We start from the raw sequence: 13,995 nt of genomic DNA on the forward strand, positions 1-13,995 counted from the left end.
TGCCTGAGGGAAGACCAGATCCATGTCTGTTTTGGGGAGAAAAAAACAGACTTGCCTCAGCAGCAGCAAGAATAAAAACAATAAAGGAGGATTGGGATAGCCAAGTCTCCAGTGAATAAATGAATAATATTTAGTGGCTTAGAAACTTAGAGCCTCTTGTTTGAAATGTTTATCAAAAGAGTAGATTGAAATGAACAAAACAAAAAGAAAACATATACAACAAAATGAGTCTAAACAGTGGGAATCCAAACTATAGCATTCCTGAGGGAAAATAATCAAAAGAAGGAACATCAAGCAGCCCTCACACTTGTTAGAAAGAAGTAGGTGCTAGTTGTCAGTGAGGACTTTGTGGCACAGAAGTGGGGAGCAAAAGGCAGACTAGACAGAACTGTTGGAAGCCTGAATGAGCATTCTCAAGTATTGATTAAATATGGTGAAGGTTGTATTTCCACTGCTCAACACCTGCTTCCAGGGTTTGGGGAGCATGGCTGAATGCAACTTTGAAAGTCCCCTTCCTCATGCCTGGGTGGCTCAGTCAGTTAAGTGTCCAACTTTGGCTCAGATCATGATCTCATGGTTCATGAGTTCGAGCCCCGTGTTGGGCTCTGTGCTGACAGCTCAGAGCCTGGAGCCTACTTTGGATTCTGTGTCTCCCTCTCTCTTTGCCCGCCCCCTCCCCCGCTCTCTTTCAAAAAAAAAACATTTTAAGAAATCCCCTACTTTCCTTTTCTTCCTTCCTTCATTTAAAATAGGAATTGTATAAAGAAAAAAATGCAATTGGGCATTTAAAAGCTGAAAGCATCTTTCTGGCACAGATGAATCATGGCCCGTTCCACATACTTTGAAAAACTGAGCCAAGGGAATGATTTCCACACTGTTCCATATTTCATTCAGTTGGTAAAGAAACAACTATCTACAATGGGCAAAGTGTACTATAGGGAATGATACTATAGGGAATGTCCTTAGTAAGCCCCATCATAATGTGTGTTGGGGGGGGGAGTGTACAGGTAGAGGGCAAGACAGGCTTGAGCACAGAGAGTTAGGTGATGCAGCCATCTAGGACTGCTCTGTGACTTTATGAAAAACTCAGTCTCAGGAGGATTGTTTTCTCTGAGAAAGAGGGTCAGGACTAAATGGCTTCAAGGCAACTTACACATGCCCCTAGGAGGCTGATACCTTGGCCACCTGGGATTACAAGAAGCAGTAAAATGGATTTTCCTGCAGAATTATGTCTGATTGTGAGGATATGAGCAATAGAGTTTCTGCAGGTCTAGGTTTGTAAGTGTAGGTGAAGCTGACAGCTTCACTTTGTGCTCCTGGAAAGCTCGAATTGAGGACTGAATGGTGCTGCTGAGCTCTGGGAGATGGCTTACTTGGTTTTTGTGAACCGTGTCCCTGTAAATATTGTGAAGCACAACATTGGGTCATTTTTTAGGAGGCTTCTTTGCTCATTGCTTTCCAATATTTGGAAATATACCACATAATGTACCCTTTTCACCAAGGAAGAAAAAAAAAAAACATTGCATAGCTGCATAAGGAGCACCTGTGAGAAAGAGGAATTTGACTTGAGCTGAAGGACCTGGTCAGGATAATTGTTTACCATTGTTAGGTTGAGGAGTCCAGCAAAACCCAGATTTAGTCATCACATCTTTCTTCCCAGTTTTCTCTTTCTTTACTTTAGTTAAAAAGGGTCTTTTTAATTACCTAACCCATGTCATATGTAATCATCATGCCTAAAATTCAAGGCATGTTAATTAAATGCCATGAGTGAGAAAAAATCAGGCCCATAGGGAACTCAGAGAAAAACTAATTCTGAATGAGAGAGCTCAGCTGCGACTTTAAGCTAGTAATTAATCTTGACATTGAAAAATAGGAAAAAAAAAAACCCTTTCATTCTATATAACATACATACAGAAACATACCCAAACCTTAAGTCTATAGGTAGAGGAGTTATTCTGAAGTAGAAGTAAAACATTTTGAGCATCATGTCTCCTGCCAGTTACTGCCCATCCTTCCTCCCTCAAGTAAACATTGTCCTGACATTTAACACCACAGACTAGTTCCATCCATACTTGAACTTGACATGAGTATAATCACACAGTGTGTATTCTTCCATGTTGGGTTGTTTTAACATGTTGTTTCTAAGTGTTGTTGCATATTGTAGTTTTTCATTAAAGGTGTTCTACTTGATGTGTATACTGCACTTATGTACCTGACTGTTGATGTAAGTTTGTTTTCACTAGCATTTGTTTCTTACAAATAGTGATGCTGAGAACATTTCTTTCATGTGCTTTTTCAAAAAATAGTTGAGAGAGGGAGTGTATGATAGTTGAGAGGGGCAGAGAGAGACAAAGAATCCCATGTAGGTGCCATGCTGTCAGTGCAGAGTCTGACTCAGGGCTCCATCTTACATACCTTTAGATCATGACCTGAGCTGAAATCAAGCATCGGATGCTTAATGCACTGAGCCACCCAGGCACCCCTTTTATGTGCTTCTTGATGCATAGGTACATACGTTTTTTCTTGTATACATTTGAGAATGAAATGGTTGGGTCATAGAGTAGGCATATGATTCACTTTACTTGGTAATTTCAAACTGTTTCCCAAAGTGGTTATTGAATAGATTTAAGAACAATAACAAAACTGTGGGGAAGAGAATTAGAGACAGGAAATCTCTCAGCGAGGAGGCAGAGACATGAAAGAGCCTGTCATGCTCCACGACCAGGGAGCGTTTTAGGGTGGCTAGAGTTATGAGTGCATGATAAGTAACACTAATAAATAAGTCCCAAATAGGCAGGGAGAAGGATATGGAAAACTTGAATACTTTTCTTGGAAATAGGAACCTTGTTGTAAGTAATGGGAAGTTATCAAGGAAGGGGAGATAGGGGAGTGACATGATCAGTTCTGGGCTTTAGGAAGAGGAGTCAGTGTGGACTGGCTGCAGGGTAAGGGGAAAGGTGAGGTTCTGAGTTAGGGTATTGACAGGAAATCAAGAGTTATTAAGGAGGCAGAATAGCTGAAGTTCCTATGAGTACCTGCTTTCTCGTGTGCAACTCAGGGCCCTTTTTTTGAGGGCTGGAACTCTGAGGTGGCTGGGATTTGCTCTCCCTTTTCCTTCTTTTCTCTTTAACTATTGTTACGGACTTCTGTTAGCATTTTTAATTCCTTTCAGTAAGCGTTTTACTGTGACAATATGTGGCTGTGTGGTTTTAAGTAGAGATGGGGGTTAAAAAACAGTCAAGGATGGACAGTTGCAGATCTGTAAGAAATGTTAGGTATAGGCAAGGGGTTGTCCAGGAGACTTTGAGTTTGAATCATACTCTGTAAAAAAAAATGCTGTCAAAAAGATGCTGAAAGACTTTATGATTTCTAGTCCACACACTCAAATATTGGGAAAGGCCCTGTCAACATGTAGTGCTCTGTTCATAATTTTAATAGGAAAGGCTTCACAGTCTAAGAATAATTTGTATGAAACCATATTAACCATTGATCACCAGAAGACCAATTTAATCTGATTGTTTTATGATGGTATTAGCACACTGTTAAGGGGACCAGATGGGTCAACAAAGAAGTACATAATTATGTGGCAAAGAATGAATTCTGTCAATCAGTTTTTTTCTAGCCACACAGAAAAATACATTAACACCACTCCTCCTGCCCCCAACCCCCCATGTCAAATGCTTGACATTACCCCCGTTTTTCAACATGAATCTGCCATCATTTAATAGCTTTGGGGTTTGGGCTCAATTAGTTTCAGTCTTTGTGGTATGAGCCTGAAACCTAGGCAGAGGCAATCATAATAAATATTTGGTAGACTCCAGAAGAATAATTGTATTCCCTAGCTACAAGCAATTAAGCACTAGATGTATTCCTTGTAAACCTTTGCAAATGCAGTGAAAAACATGTTTTAAAAGACAAATCATTAAATGGCTTCTTTCCTTTGTTGGCATTTAGGTAAGAGAAAACTAAACCTTGTTGTTTTACCTAGGAGGAAAAGATCTTTTCTGCTGTAAAGATTATGATGGTTTGTATATAACGTGCTGATAATCTTTCAGAAATCAAGAGAGTGGGATAGATGCCAGAAAAAGATGGGCAACAGTCCCAAAATTCAAGAGGATCGAAAGAATGGCTTTCACAAACTGCTGGGGAGAAGCTTAATTTCAGTTCCCCCCTATTTTCTAGAATGTGGTAACAAGAACTTTAGATTTGGAAGTATTGTTCAATCCTCTCCCAACACAGTAGCCTCTCCTACAAAATCCAAAAAAAAAGTACTCATTATCCATATAGAAAAAAATGACAACAGAATTTAAAGTTATGTGGTCATGAGGGCCTTGTAAAATGAGAAGACTTGGACAGGTAACTGATGAAAGACGACACTTCATCACTCTTTCTTGAAATTTTTATGTGTGGATTAAAAGTAGGAGAAGGAATGGGTATTTAAGTGGATATTTAAAGATGTTTTCATATTTACAGCAGTTCTGTGGATACTTTATAGAATAAAGTAGAAAAAAAAATGGAGGCTTTAAGAGATCATTTAATTCATCCACGATCACTTAATGGTGAAAAATCCGTTTCTTTTTTTGTGCTCTGATATCTATGTACTGATATGATGCCCCCTGCACTGGACTCAGCCCTATGCCTAATGCAACAACTATCCAATTATGACATGTGCCTTCTGCATGAGTAACTCCTATGACGGAGAGCTCATTACTTACAATTTTACAGCTTTTTCTTTGCGTTTTTTATTTTTTTGTCTTTAACCTATTTCACAGATGTTTTGCTTTCTTAGTCTATTGCTAATCAACATACACTCCCTGGAATATTGTGCTACATACGTAGCTTCATCCTAACACCTGTATACCAATAACTCCCATAGTTAAACCTGGGGTCCAGGTGGCTCTTATGAGATTAATGTATCAAATGATATAGAACCACCTGGCCATGATATTGGATTATGAATGTCAGCTCAACCATTTGGGTGATAACATCCTTCCTGGAAACAATTTCCCTGACTCCAAATCTGTTACACTTTTTGTAATCTCCCTCAGATCTCAAGTCAGAAACAGAGTGGTTGTCACTTCTGTCTGCCTTTCCTCCCCACGTCTACTTGATCATTAATTCCTGTTTCTTCTTGCTGAAGACATTCACATCTCTTCCCTCTCCACTTCCCGTGCTCCCAGTTCTAATCCACCTAACACTCAGAGTTTGCCATAATTACTGCTCAGCCTCAGATATTTTCTCTAGTTCTAGAGCAGTACCTTTCTATGGCGGTTAGAATAGTTCGTGTAAAATATGTACCTTACTATGTCCCTTTCCTTCCTAAATATTTTCTGCATTTCTGTCTTCAGAATAAAATGTCTTAGCATGGGATAAAAAAAAAACATTTTCCTAATTAGGGCACTACTTTCTCCTCTGTGTACTAGCCCTTGGTTGTAGGTGTTGGGGATAATGTCCTAGTAGCTGAGTATCAGATGTTCCTCAAAATGAATGCATATCTGAATTCCTTGGAAAACTTTAAAAAATTATAGAAAGCAAAACCATGATGAGATACCACCTCAATACCAGTCAGAGTGGCTAAAAATAACAACACAAGAAACAACAGGTATTGGCCAGGATGTGGATAAAGGGGAACCCTTTTAAACTGTTTGTGGAAATGCAAACTGGTACAGCCACTCTGGAGAACAGTATGGAGGTTCCTCAAAACAACAACAACAACAACAAAACCCCCCAAAACCCCTAAAAATAGAACTACCCTATGATCCAGCAATTGTACTATTAGGTATTTACCTAAAGTATTATAAAAACACAGATTTGAAGGGGTACATGCACCCAATGTTTATAGTAGCATTATCAACAGTAGCCAACCCATGGAGAGTGCCCAAATGTCCATTGACTAATGAATGGATAAAGAAGATCAGAAGATGTGTGTGTGTGTGTGAGTGTGTGTGTGCGTGTACATGTATACATACATACATACATACATACACACCATGGAATATTACTCAGCCATCAGAAAGAATGGAATCTTGACATTTGCAAAGATGTGGATGGAACTATAATGTGTTATGCTAAGCAAAATAAGTCAGAGAAAGACAAGTACCACAGGATTTCACTTATATGTGGAATTTAAGAAACAAAACAGATCAAAATATGGGAAGGGGGAGAGAAGAGAGGGAAACAAGCCACAAGAGTCTCTTAACGATAGAAGATAAACTGTAGGTTGATGGAGGGAGGTGGTGGATGATGGGTATTAAGGAGGACATCTCGTCATGATGAGCACTGGATGTTGTATGTAAGTGATGAATCACTGAATTCTACTCCTGAAACCAACATTGCACTTTACATTAACTAAAATTAAAAAAAAAATAAACCTCTGGGTCCATGCTAGATTGACAGAATTAAAGCACTTTGTCTTTGAGTCTATGGTTTAGCAAGTATCCCAGATGATTCTGGTACAAGTTTGTACTTGGGAACCATAGCTACAATAGGTACGAGAGATATCTCTTTTAATGACCTTACACTGTTAGGGATGTTAACATCAATATACTTACAACAACTTGGACATAAAATGAGGCAGATATAAAGAGACATGAGAATATAAGGAGTAGATTAGAATTTTGCCATTGGAAATCAAAGGTGTTTGGAGAATACCAGAAGCTTCTTTCTGTCAAGGAAACTTTGTGAAAACTAGGTCTTGGTTCAACCCCTTGAGCTACATTCTGTGCTCTGACTTAGGAGAATGTGTATTCTTGAGATTTGTTCTTTTAACATTACTTACCACTTGCAAAATTGTACTCAGCCCCCCAAGAGAATAGCGTATGAGGACATTGAAAAAATATTTTCTTAGAGAAGAGCTGATGGTCAACTGACAGGAGGTGATCAGGATGATTTAAATATGGGACCTCTTTCCTGTGCTGCTGGCTCTCAGAGATGGCTTAAGAGTAAGTAAGCCCTCCATCGGTCCTCTTACGGTCCTCTTACAGAACAAACTGGGCTGTTCACAACTCCTCAGCCAAGCGTGCTTGTATTCCCCATGCACTTCTTTAAATCTTCCCTCTCATTCAACCTGTACCTTGAAAACCTCTGTTTATTCTATGTCCTTCTAATCTTTTTAGGATCTGAATGAGCAACAATTGCCATTCATAGTCATTGTCGTCATTCCCTTTTCCTCTTATCATTTATTAAGGTCTTAGTTTACAACAAGCATTGGGCTAAACATTTACATAAAAAATCTAATTATGATAATTCTGTAACCTAAGTATCTTTGTCTTAGTTTTACAGATGAAGGCTTAGAGAAATGTAAATTGTCCAGTCACATAGCCAGTAAGGGGCAGAGTAGGGATTGGAACCCAAGTTTCCATGATCACAAGTCCAGGACAGCTTCTTTATAATTATTTCATATGTGTCATTTTGTTCTCCTTCCCTCAGGTTATTGTAGACTCCCTAGAGGAGATGCTCAAATAGGAGTCAGTGTGATAATGACTGTTCACTTACAGATTTGTTCTCTGTTTGCTTACCTCTGTGTCCCTGGAGGCTGGGTTCTGTGAACTTGCATAATCCAGAACTCTCTTGACCTCTGCCTTCCTTTTGATTTGGTTTGGTGAATAGGCATCAGGAAGATGGAGGCAGGAGGTTTGTTCCTTTCCCCATACCCCTGCTATTAATTTCCTTCACCTGAACCATGTGGGGTTCATTCTGATTCCTGCTGGGACACTACCTCATATAATTAGCATACTTGATTCTATACTTCTCTCTGTCAATAACAAGCCTAACTTTTTGTTGTAGATCTAGATAGATAAATCTAATTCCGTGATGACCTCCATATTGCCCAGATAACCCATCGATGTTTCAAACATTACCAAACCTGAAGGTATATATTTCCATACATTTTGTTTTTCAGGCTATATATCCTATGCTGGTGACTGAGTCACTTTAGCTAGAAACCTGGAAGTCCTTTTAAGCCGCTCTTGCTCATTCGTTCTAGAGCCAATGTCACCATGTTCTTAGCCTGAATCCTTAATATAATTCAAATCCATCTCCTCCTCCCTGTACCTGATGCCACGGATTCTGTTTAGACTCTCATTGTCTGTCATTTGGGCAATTAAATTGCAACAGCTTCTTAATTGGTTTCTTCATTTCTGGTCTTGCACATCAACACTGCTGCCAGATTGAGCTTTCTTTTTAATTTAAAAAGTAAATAGGTGCTTGTTACGAAAATTCAAATAATATATTTAAAAATTCCCTCTCATCACCTCAAAACCACTCCATGATGGTAACTACTGAGTTTATTTTGACTTTATTTTCCTGTGCCTATAAACCACATATAAACACTTACAGGTTTGTTTATAACCTTGGTATACTGTACATATATTTCAGCAATTGAGAATACTGTAGACAAGAATTCTCTTTTACAACTAAAACCAACAATATTATCTCCTCTTCCCCCTTATTTCTATGATAAAGTCCATGTGCTTCTATATGGTAGCCCAAGGCCTTCCATGATGAATCCTTGTCAGAGTCTCCACCTTCATCTCATCTGGTATTCTCGTTTTTACCCTGTGATCCAGACACACTGAAGTGCTAACTGCTCCCTAAAACACGTTGAGAGTTTCATGCCCTCATCTCTTTTCTCAGAAATTCTCCATTTACACAAATTGGAGAATGTATGTTTCTTTCCCTAGTAGATTTTCTCAAGAAAAGAGCATGGAGACTAGTAACAATTCCTGGCTTTGGAAACCTCCAGAAAGTGTAGAGACTATGTGAATAACAGTTCAGTTTTCATTACCATCATACAGTTCCTTGATTTCTCAGTTTTTAATTGTAACTAGTTAGTAGAAGTAAGATAAAAAAAAATCTCTATTTGGAAAATAGAAGTAAGGTAAAAAATTTAGAAATGGAATGATGTCCCATTCTCTAAATATTTCCACTGCTATAAATCTGTTTTAAAAAAACTCATCACAGGTCTTAGTAATTTTCTATAACCTAGATGCCAGAAGATAAATAAAACTAAATAGAACATTCTACTTTACTTATCCACACTGACAGTGCACAGCCCAAAGTGGGGTTTGAACTTGCAAACTGTGAGATCATGACCTGAGTCAAAGCTGGACACTTAACTAAGCCACCCAGACGCCCTCTCTGCTGTGTCTTAAATAGAGGTGTGCAACAGAAAACAGGTAAACAGAAAACCATTAGTATTTATACATGCCATAAATGGTATAAACTCAGGTGGCAAAAAGAAGAATGGACACACACAAACTGTTTCTACTAAAATAGTCATGAGAAGTTTAACTTGGAAGGTTTGGCTTTCTGTCTTTTAAAAGTAACATAAGGAAGGACACCTGGGTGGCTCAGTTGGTGAAGTGTCCCACTTTGGCTCTGGTCATAATCTCGTTTTGTGGGTTTCAGCCCCAAGTCGGGCTCTGCGCTGACAGCTCAGAGCCTGGATCCTGCTTCAGATTCTGTGTCTCCCTCTCTCTCTCTGTCCCTTCCCTGTTTGCGCGCGCTCTCTCTCTCTTTCTCTCAAAAATAGGAATATCTGGGTACCTGATTTATTAAGTGTGAGTCTTCTAATTTTGGAAGTGATAAGATGGTTGGAAGACCAATTTGGTAAAACTATCATTCATACCTTACTAATTGTAAGAGTATCTGTTAGGGTGCTATGAAGAGATTTTAAATCTATCTTATAAAATAATATGTCTGATTTGGTTCAGAGAGTATATAATATGAGCATAATTAATAGTTAAACACAGACTAGTGGTAGTCCTTATTGATACTTATAGTTCAGTTCTTTAAATGAAAACAGACCAACGGATAGTTGTAGAAATCTTCACTCTCTAGGAATTTCTGGTTGAGAATAGGGGGAGTATAAATGTTACTTCCAAATACTTAATGTTAGAAATAATTTAGAGGTTTACGGTCCACTTACTAGAATGTTTTCTAGCAATAACACTCCAGAAGCCATTGTAATGAGCAAAACTTCTCTTAGTGAGATGCATTAATTAAATCTTAGGTATACTCAGGATATGTTTCTCCTGGTTGGCCGAAGGGGAATTGATGAGACCACTGCTCTTGCAATGTCCAGTCCTGAGAGCATTGGAGATATTCTCTAGGGTTCACAATGCCAATCAAATTGGGAGTGAAAATAGCTCTGAAGAATTAGCTTGTGAGCTGTGGCTGAAAACTCTAACATATCTGCTCAGACTCTGGCAGAATTTTTTCCTTTTGCTTTTGTAGAGTTTCAAGATCTTATGTACTGAAGGATATAGGGATAATAAAATTAATAAATGATATTGGTCAGATAGCAGCTAATCTTTAAGAGTGGACTCTCACCTCACAGAGAAAGGTGTAGAGGGAAGCCTTCTAGACAACAGAAGCAGCCTGACTGAAGTCAGAGTATGACATTACTCTGACCTACAATTAGCTGGTATGATCACCATCATTACCTGGGAAGAGCAAGGAAGATAGAGATAAAGATGAAGAGACTTGGATGCTTGCTCTGTTGTGCCATTAACTAATTATGTCATCTCTGTTCCCTGGGCCTTGATGTATGGATGAACTGTATGCATGTGTATATTCATTAGGGTTTAGAATTAGAAGTTAAATCGTTCCATCTCTTGGACTTCCTCCAGCTCTCACTTGTAGGAACAATATTACATTAAGATCTGTTGAGGATCTCTTAGAATTGATAGTGACTATGATAATGGTTCATATAATAGTTCATGGTTAATCTGCCTGGTGAGAGGAGCAGTCCCAGTGGCCCATAGGTAATAAGGGGCTAGATGGCCATCACATCTCCAATTTCAAAAACACGTATCAGTGTTTTCTGCTCAATCAGGTTAGTAAATTTATTTTGGTTGGTTTGGTGTCCATGTGTAGTTGTTTCCCCATTGGAGGCCGCATTATCTTCTCTTTGTAGCATGATCTGTATGCACTCTGAAGTTAGGATAAGGCGAAGAAAGGGGAATCTGGAGATTCTTAATTATTTTCTCTGGGCCTGGAATTGATTGCTTTGTATATGATCAACATAGAACATATTCAGCTAAAAGATGCTAAGTTGAGTTAGAGAAGCCTCTGGAGTAGTGCTCTCAGATTTTATCCATGACTTGTCCTGCTGTAAGCTTTTATCAGCGTCTTGTACACCTATGTAGTAGATACAGTTATTACACTTTAAATAGCAAAAATGAGGATTAGCTCATTTACTTATTATGAGATGTTTACTCCACACCACTCAGATTACTTGCCACTAACTAGCCATGCAACTATTTTCAGCCAATGGACTGCAAGCAACACATTTATGAGGTGGTTTGAAATGCTAGTTCTCTTCTATACTTCTACAGCAGTTGTGGAGGGTTGAGATTTTATGTGGTCCCGCCTGGTCCCTGAGTGACTGTGTAGAGTAGAGCCCCTTGCTAGCCATGTTGGATAAATGTGAGCAGGATATAAACATTATTAAGTCACTGAGATTTCAAGGTTGTATAGGCTAGGCTATTCTGACTAATAAACATAAAATAGTTAATATCACAGATGATCCCTAAAGCTCAAAACACCTATGAAGTTCAGTATTCAGGCCAAAAGTAATTCAGGATGAGTGAGACATGGCTTGGTAGTAGCTCATATAAAAGGTTATGAGGGAGGGGTAGGTTAAAGAAGATAAATTACAATATACCCGTGGTCTTCAAATATTTCAGAAGTCATCATAGAGGGGTCACTTTGTTCTGGGTTACTGTAGAGGGCAGAAACAAGGCCAGTTTGAAAAAAAAAAGAGATATGGATTCACTATAACGAAAACTATTTCATCAGTTTGAGCTATTCATGCATGGATAAAGATATTGCAAGCTTACAAATAGTTGAAGTAGGCATGCTGAAGCTGGAAGTCTAAGAATCAGAAATTCTCTGACGAATTTCACCACCATATAAAATCCTCTCAGTGTTAAGACTCTATTATTGTTTTTACGTCAGTAACGGTCAGAATATCTGTACGTGTGTTTTGAGATAGGATATGTTTTATTATTTACGCAGAAAGGGACTTTGCTTATAAGAGCTTATTTACAATTTTGTGCATCTCTTTGCGATGAGGGTATGGATGCTGCCAGATGTCATAAGACAGAATTGCATCAATGTTGATTTGGCTAGATTAGGTTGGATAAGATCAGGAAATTAGAGCAGTGGTTCCCAAGTTTGGTCCAAAAATAGTGCTGACTGATGAATAAATGCATCTGAGTATTTTAATAAAAATACTAATTCCTACGTCTTAACCCTTGAAAGTTTAATTTATGGGTTGGGTGTGTGGGGGTGTGGAATATGTATTTAAGTTCTCCTGGTTATTCTGATGGGCAGTATGACTGGGACTGGTGGTCTGTGGAACTTACTTATTTCTCTGCTTTTGTGGGTGTTTTATTCTTTTTGTTTGTTTTACTCATTTCATAGAAAAGATTTCAAATCTCCAGGCCTATATAAACTGAATAGAGGGGAAGGAGATTTCTTCCTACAGTAGTCCATGTGTGTATGAAGGGAAACATTAATTCACTGGAATTATGAGCAATTGTGGCAGAAGCAACTATATCGCCTCTGGAATCGGGGTTGAGAAGGGAGTCACGGAGGATAAGAATCAGAACCTGTTGTGGCCACCAGACTCCTCATCATGTCACCATTTCCTTATCATGTTGGGACAAACACAGGGAACTCCCTTGGTTGTAGCCAGAGGGATTAGAAGCCATGTAGTTTAGCATCTTTTCCTATCAAAAATTTCAAGGAATCAATTAAAAATGACCACAGTCAGGCACTTCTGTGGTATCATCAGAGGTCTCCTCAGTTGTCTCTTAATCCTGTGGCTTTTGTGGAGTCTGGCTGTCATTGAGTTTCAGAGCTGCCTGAGGCAGCATAGCAGAAGGTGAGTTCCTGAGAGAGGGGCTGGCAAGATTCCCTCTCAGGAGAGAGGATAATCAGCCCCTAGGTCTGTGCAGGGAGCATTTAGCAGAGTGAATACTGGTACTTAATTGAGACCCCTTCTCAAGCTTCCTTCCTCATCCTGCCCTCTCTGCAAAAATTGGCTACATTCACTATGTACACTAAGTCTGTCCATAGCAATGTCTTTTCCCTGGATGGTAATTATTTTTTAACAGGTTGAGATAACTACATAGTCATTTGTGTCTGGGGCTAAGTGTCCTGGCCTATTTTAAGTACACATCTCTCTCTTCCTATAATTGTCACACTCTTTAATGAGGCTTGAAACGCTCCATTTCCTGACCTCTGTGTCTAAGACTTTGATGTTTGTTGCCTGACAAGATAGTTTGAACCCCCGAAGAATGTAAGGTAAAATTCTGGTGACCGCTACCTGCCCCCCGAATATTTTCTGTAAGCTCTAGCACTGCTGTTACATTTCCTTCCACTAATACTGTGTCCTTTGGATCCTTGCTGTAGCCAGCCCATGGTAAATTCCAAAGTTGTAGTTAACTGATCTGCTTGGGAGGGTGAATCAAAGTCTCAAGTAAATCTAAAAAGTCAGAAATCTAACACTAGTTCAGCAACCAAGAATCTCTTTATAAGTTGAGTACCAGCTTTAGAAACACCTCACTTATTTATATCTGGCAGCTTGAACTATATGATCTGTGTGTGTGTGTGTGTGTGTGTGTGTGTGTGTGTGTGTTTCCATTTTCACATACTTTCAGTGCCTAGCACAAAGCTTTGCACGTAGAAAAGACTTAGGTAATAATCCTTTAGCTTAGAATGGATGGGTGGATGGATGAACAAACAAAGTTTCTGGAATACTGTCAGGAACCAGATTGGAATTCAAAGAAGAAACTCCATGGCCCAAATATATATGCACTGTCCGTGTCTATAGTATAACCTTGTTATCCTGGAGCAGTACTTGTTTATACCTTTGTTATAGTCACTGATAACACCTTTTTCATTTTCACATATGTTGAATGTTAAATACATATATGGTGTCCTGGTCATATGATTTTTTTTTTTTCAGATACTTGAGAACTATTT

This window comes from Prionailurus bengalensis, chromosome D3 (assembly GCF_016509475.1).
Source record: "Prionailurus bengalensis isolate Pbe53 chromosome D3, Fcat_Pben_1.1_paternal_pri, whole genome shotgun sequence".
Taxonomy (NCBI): domain Eukaryota; kingdom Metazoa; phylum Chordata; class Mammalia; order Carnivora; family Felidae; genus Prionailurus; species Prionailurus bengalensis.